This window comes from Bradysia coprophila (genome assembly GCF_014529535.1).
Source record: "Bradysia coprophila strain Holo2 chromosome IV unlocalized genomic scaffold, BU_Bcop_v1 contig_5, whole genome shotgun sequence".
NCBI lineage: Eukaryota > Metazoa > Arthropoda > Insecta > Diptera > Sciaridae > Bradysia > Bradysia coprophila.
Window position 1 is genome coordinate 3,815,458 of NW_023503374.1, and position 7,098 is coordinate 3,822,555.

The window sequence follows — 7,098 nt, forward strand, 5'->3', positions numbered from 1 at the left end:
TTTTGTTACAGCGGTATATTTAATACATCGACTCGTGTGGGTGCAACACTATTTCAACGACTGCTGTTCAGTGGCGACATTAATAAGCGTTGAGGTCTAGCACGGAGGAGTAAAATAGACCAGTCAGTAGCAGTTCATTTTTGAAACGTCGAATAAAGGACCTAATACTGTATGAAAATGAAATCAAATGAACACTGGCACAGCCCTGCTTCTAGCATGAACATAAAATTTTTTCGGAAGCTGATGAAATCACAGTAGGCACTGGCGTTTCTTTTATATAGATAGATAGATGACTTCGATGTTTGAGTTAAAACATACAATACAAACAATCGTAAGCGGTAGCTCTTATCATTAAAGCCTCCAAATTTGACACTTGTCAATTCAGTGTTCATGCTAGGAGCAGTGCTGTGACATTGGCGTAAATTGAATTACAGTCAAAGGCAGTCAATTTTCAGCATAAATTAGCTTCAGCTGTTTTTCAGCTGATCCATACAAACAATCACAACCGTTTATACGTCTTTATACGGTTTTACCACTATCATGCACGTGCGTGTAGCAGCTTCAACCGTATGAACAAGGAAAACCAGTTTTGATTGTATGTGTGGATCAGCTGAAAAACAGCTGAAGCAAATTTATGCTGAAAATTGACTGCCTTTGACTGTAATTTCATTCACAGAAAAAGCTACTATAGATAGTTTAGATCATAGTCAGAGTAAAGTAAACCAGACGAGGGGTTTACTTTACTCTGTCGTGGCTTTAGCCAGTCTCATGTAAAAAACATATATCAAAAGAGAGAATTACAGTTTCGCTAGTAAACACAATTTTCGTAGGAACATCTACAATCGAATTATCTTTGGGATGCCACTCAAAAGTTTCCGCCTCATAACCAACACTAAGTCTTTCTTCAGTCTCTTCTAGAGATGAGCGGGCCGACGTTTTTTCAATACCCGACCCAATTTTTTGAACCCGAGCCCGACCCGACCCGAGACTTTTCTCTTCGCGGCCCGACCCAACCCGACCCGAAAAAATCATCGGCCCGACGTGACCCGACTTTTTTTTACTATAAGAAATTTAATGAAAAATCATTTTCTACGCATAAAACTTTGCAATAATCTTATACGCGAAGTAAAATAATAAAATAAGTTAGTGTTTCATGCTTTATAGGCTTTTATTGGCTTACTTTGAATTTGTATTTCTCAGTCGGGCCGCCCGACCCGGCCCGAATGAATTTTCAAAACCCGGACCCGAACCCGATCGGACCGGGTCGGGTCGGGCCGATGTATTTCGGGCGGCCCGCCCGCTCATCTCTAGTCTCTTCTTTTTTGGTTGTGAATATTTCTTATTAAAAAAATAATCGGTATTCTAAAGAGATCTTTCATCAAAAGAAGTAAAAGAATCAATAACAAAATAGGGTACAATTTATGACTTGTACTTAATGTCTACACAATGTGTACACACATCATCTGTTGTTGATAGAGATGCCAAAAATAAACGACGAGCTCGAAGTAATGTAATCTTATATAATAGCACCATGAATGTTACAAGAATTGAAGTCAAAGATTGGTGTTGAGGAATCTCGCGCCGCGTCATTCACAATAACCCACAAAGTGACACTTTCCTTATACAAAATGTGTCATTTTGTCAATTATTGTGAATGACGCGGCGCGAAATTCCTAGCAGCCCAAAGATTCCGCATCACTGTCTTGATCACTGCTGGATTTCCGGGTTTACAGTCGAATAAAGATAGATTTCGGGATTTTAAGAGACATCATCGTTTTCATCGTTTTTCTGTATTCTCTCATTTAGCATGTTATTTCTTTTGGCAATTGAGAGAATTAGAGAAATGATGACATCTCTGAAAAACCCGAAATCTATATTTCTCCGACTGTACCAGCAAATTAATTTTGTCAGATTTTCTGGCAGACTGAGAGTCTCTCTTTCAAAGGATTAGATAGTGTAGATTACAATTGGATAACGTTTGTTTGTATGGAAAATCCCGATATCTGCGGCTTTTTATGTTAGAAAAACGATTGCCTGGAGACGAATCTGATTTTTTTTTGTATGTCAGTGATACACTCAATAAAAGGACTAGCGCTCAAAAATGAATTTTTGGAATTTCAATTAAACTAAAGAATAGATTTCTTTCAAACGAATGATGGGAATGACGAAAATACATTCCCTGGACGTTATGTGTGATTTGTTGCGTTCAATAAATGATGCATTTTATCCAATGAATTTATATAATTTCCTTGATTTGATCACACATTTTCGAAGTATTTTGTGCTGATTGGTCACCTATTTTTCGTACAGTATTTTTGCATTGAATGGTGAGTCAGACAAAATTGTGAGCTCAAAGCAATTTGTTAAATTTAGGATTAAATGAAGGAACGTCTCCACCACGATTCACAGTATGATACCCGCTGTATTTCATGTTATCTCCTATTGTTACAATTGCTAGATACAAACACTGCACACTGTATATCCGAAATAATGTGCATGTGTACATTTTCCGATGTTGTTTTACCTTGCTACATAAAACGTCATCGACGTACTATCGGGAATTTTAATGCTTTTATCGAGGCTTTTTAATGCCGGTTTCTATTTTTGAATACATTTTTTTAGGTGCATGTCGTGCCGTCTCTGCCATTCAGCACATCGATATCATAAAAATTTTAATTAAATTGATGTCGTGTTTCGTTATGAATGCACCATCATTGGCTAATAACTGTAACATTGTGCAATGTGTGCATGTAATGAATTAACTTAATGAGGTAGAGGTATATCACAAACTTATGTAACTTATCATAAAGTCGATACGCCTTTGATTTACAATTAGAAGTCGTTTTTGTGATATAAATCGTTAGACAAACATAGCGTCTAAGTAAGCTGGAGTTAAGGTACTGGTAAGTGTTTCGAGTACTTACCTCTAAGCATGCAAATTACCAAATTAAAATGTTCCAAACATCGAATTAAAAACTGCCAAAAAGCTTTTTCATCGACTGCACACATATGACAGTGTACCACTGTGTACACTGCAAACGAAATGATCACCGGAAGATGCGGGAAAAGGCAATAAAAACGCATAAGATTCTATTCAGTACAATTAGGCCGTGTGTCACCGCACATTCTTTAAAAGAATTAAAAAATTCTCAAATAAGTTGACATTTTTAGTCTGAACATTTCTGACAAGAAACTTGATGTAAGTCTACACGCCAAATTTTCCAATTTTCAACAAACTAATCCTCGCCGAGTTAATACTGCAAAATACGAATACGACACACAATTTGTGACTTGGACTTTGCCAAACAAAAACAAATTGACAATATAATAGCATTTCAGTTGATCGCTAACAAAAATCGAATACACACAACATTGTCCTACAAGTTCACCACACTAATTTTAACTGAAAGCCAGACTTCCACTTCCAAGGTCTTTAGGCAATATATACCTTGCGCTTTGCGTATTTGTGGGGAACATGCAAAAGTTCATCACAGTAGGCTATTGAACCCACTAAAATCTAATTTTAAATCGCTAGAATAATTCCATAAATCTAAATGTGATACTAAGAAACCACGTGTTTCAATGAGTCCTGGGAGCGATCCTGAAGACATGGACCTAATCTTTTTGGGCTGAACGGCGTACTTTCGTTCACTTTTCCAATCCCTCGCAAGAAATATCACTAAATAACTAAAGAAATCCAACATTACATCTACATTACACATTACATTACACATTGCACATTACATTACATTACATTGTAATGTAATGTAATGTAATGTAGCGTTACAAACTGCATCTTTGATTTCTGAAGCCAATCGGCGAGATAAAATTTTTTGGTTTGCGAACTTTTAAAGTACTCACAAAAGTTCACCAAAGTGCGCTGCTGAACCCAGAAAAAGTTGGGTATTAGTAGCTAGATTCGCTCACTGAACCTTGCAATATTACGTAATATTACGTAATATTGCAAGGTTCAGGGAGCGAATCTAGACAGTCGGGCTTAACTTTTTCTGGGTTCAGCAGCGCACTTTGGTGAACTTTTGTGAGTACTTTAAAAGTTCGCAAACCAAAAAATTTTATCTCGCCGATTGGCTTCAGAAATCAAAGATGCAGTTTGTAACGCTACATTACATTACATTACATTACAATGTAATGTAATGTAATGTGCAATGTGTAATGTAATGTGTAATGTAGATGTAATGTTGGATTTCTTTAGTTATTTAGTGATATTTCTTGCGAGGGATTGGAAAAGTGAACGAAAGTACGCCGTTCAGCCCAAAAAGATTAGGTCCATGTCTTCAGGATCGCTCCCAGGACTCATTGAAACACGTGGTTTCTTAGTATCACATTTAGATTTATGGAATTATTCTAGCGATTTAAAATTAGATTTTAGTGGGTTCAATAGCCTACTGTGATGAACTTTTGCATGTTCCCCACAAATACGCAAAGCGCAAGGTATATATTGCCTAAAGACCTTGGAAGTGGAAGTCTGGCTTTCAGTTAAAATTAGTGTGGTGAACTTGTAGGACAATGTTGTGTGTATTCGATTTTTGTTAGCGATCAACTGAAATGCTATTATATTGTCAATTTGTTTTTGTTTGGCAAAGTCCAAGTCACAAATTGTGTGTCGTATTCGTATTTTGCAGTATTAACTCGGCGAGGATTAGTTTGTTGAAAATTGGAAAATTTGGCGTGTAGGCTTACATCAAGTTTGTTGTCAGAAATGTTCGGACTAAAAATGTCAACTTATTTGAGAATTTTTTAATTCTTTTAAAGAATGTGCGGTGACACACGGCCTAATTGTACTGAATAGAATCTTATGCGTTTTTATTGCCTTTTCCCGCATCTTCCCGCTGTAAATCATTTTAGTAGTAAAAAGTAGACATAGTAACAAACCGACGTACATACACACTTTATTAAATAAATAATAAATGATTCCGTGTGTCTAATATGTACGTTCCATGGAAACGAATCCAACCTAACAGATCCATTCGGACGCTCACACACATATGTTGTTCAATCAATTTCCGTTATCATTGAAAAATATTCAAACTTTCAGTGAAAAAGCACTATACATACGGCATCGGCATATGTATGAGCAATGTGTGTACCCAATACAATTGAAAATTTGATGTAGGTGTTGTGAATGGATGTTCCATGACGTTTAATATACAAAAAGGATTATACTTAAAGCTTGATATCCGTAACCGACTAAATGCGAACATTACAAGCATCGAAGAGCTTTAATAAATATTACCATTATGTGAAAGGAAAGAATGTGGGTAGAACGCTGGGAAATTATTACTTTTTTTAACTTGTTTTTTGTGTGAAAGTATAATCGTATCTTGTTACTAAATTATTTATGACAGTAATTGAGGCGTTGTGTTTGCATTAATTTATAGCAGAAAAATTGATAAATTGTGATCAGTACCGAATTCGACTAAAATTTAAAAAATTTTCAGCTTCGATTCCATTAATGCGTTATTGTCCTATTATGTTCAAACCAGTTAGATGGGGTTCTGAGGAATTGTTTAGCTTCACAAATTTGATTAAATCTGGTTCCAAACGATGATGACATGAAATAGTAAGGGCTTCAGTTGCTTGACACGCGTGTAACATAAAACTCTCGTTTTTTGTTTATATTTATGAATACGAGGGGCACCATAAAAGTTTCGGGAATCGGGTATTTCCGACGCATGAAAGTATTTCATTTGAAAATATTGGCAAATTTCAACATTTTTTAAGGTAATAGCCAACTCAGTTCGAAAAAAGGGTGTCTTCAGACATTATGGCTTACCATTTGAAATTTGAACTAAAATTGCACGACTTTGGCAAGTTTAGACCAGGGTTTCTATTGTTTGGGTCGCAGTATCGATGTGATACCAGCATAGTTCGATAAAAGAATCCTAAAAGTATGTATCTAAGGAATCCTTACAGATTTCATCAGAAATTTCCGGAAAAATCGAAAGAATTAGATTGACATGCAATTTTACTACAAGAGCGGCCCTACAAAATGGATCAGTTTTTTCATAAAATTTGGGATGAAACATGGCCTGTTTCCTTGTGAAACAATAGCTTATGTTTCAGTTATGAAAGTCTATCCTTATCCAGGCAAAACATTTTTCCGCTTCTGAGATATTGAGGCCGAGAAATTTAAATCACGAAAAAGCCTGATACTGAAGTCTCACTTTGAGATCACCTTTTACGTGCCTTAAGACCTATCTCGTGGCTGTTTCTTGGTTAATTTGCTTTGAGTAAACGTGAAGAATTTATAATCTAAAAAAAATAAAGTAAAAACAAAAGTTCTCGGAAAGTTTTTAGTGAAGTTCAAGGACTACACAATTTACGAAGGGACGCTGACAACGATCAAACTGTGTATTTCACATGAATTATGTCTTTTCTGATAGCTGAGAGTCCAATGCAACAGCAAAGTACATTCAGTCATCAAAACCTGTTTTTGAGGCAGATCTGTGGAGCTCTGAATCCGTCAGCAGTAGGTGTTTTTACTTTATGGCATTACTACTACGAAGTGGCAACATTTGACTTATTATCATTTAGATGGATACTTTAAAACAAGTGTAGACTTGCCTTTGTAATGAATTTTTCCGGTGAAAAAAATTAAAGTAAACGTTCAAAACTTTACAATTCGGCCAATTTCTGTACACATAGTTTGCGGGCTGGGCCAGTGCCCATGGGCATTTGACTTGCGGGCATTGGGCCGGGCATTGGGCTTTTTTTCTCAAATGATGAGCGGGCATGTGGGCACAAAAATTTGCTATGCCCACTCATCTCTAGTGTTACATAGAAAGCGAATGGAGGAAAAATCATCTTGCCCAGCCGCGGATTTGAACACGGGACCTCTCGTGAAAAAAGCATAGGTAACCTTTATTAACATTTTAAAGCTAATTTTATAAGTATGTCCATCTGCATCGATTTTTTTTCGTTTTTTCATTCATTGTCCCTACGTTTTCCGATTAAAACTTTTTCAATAATAAATTAACAGAACCAAAAAAGCACCATAATTACTGGCTACATTTTAATTTCTTCTGACGTACGTATAAGAAAAAGCTGATTTACTTTAACCTGAGAATCGAACCACTC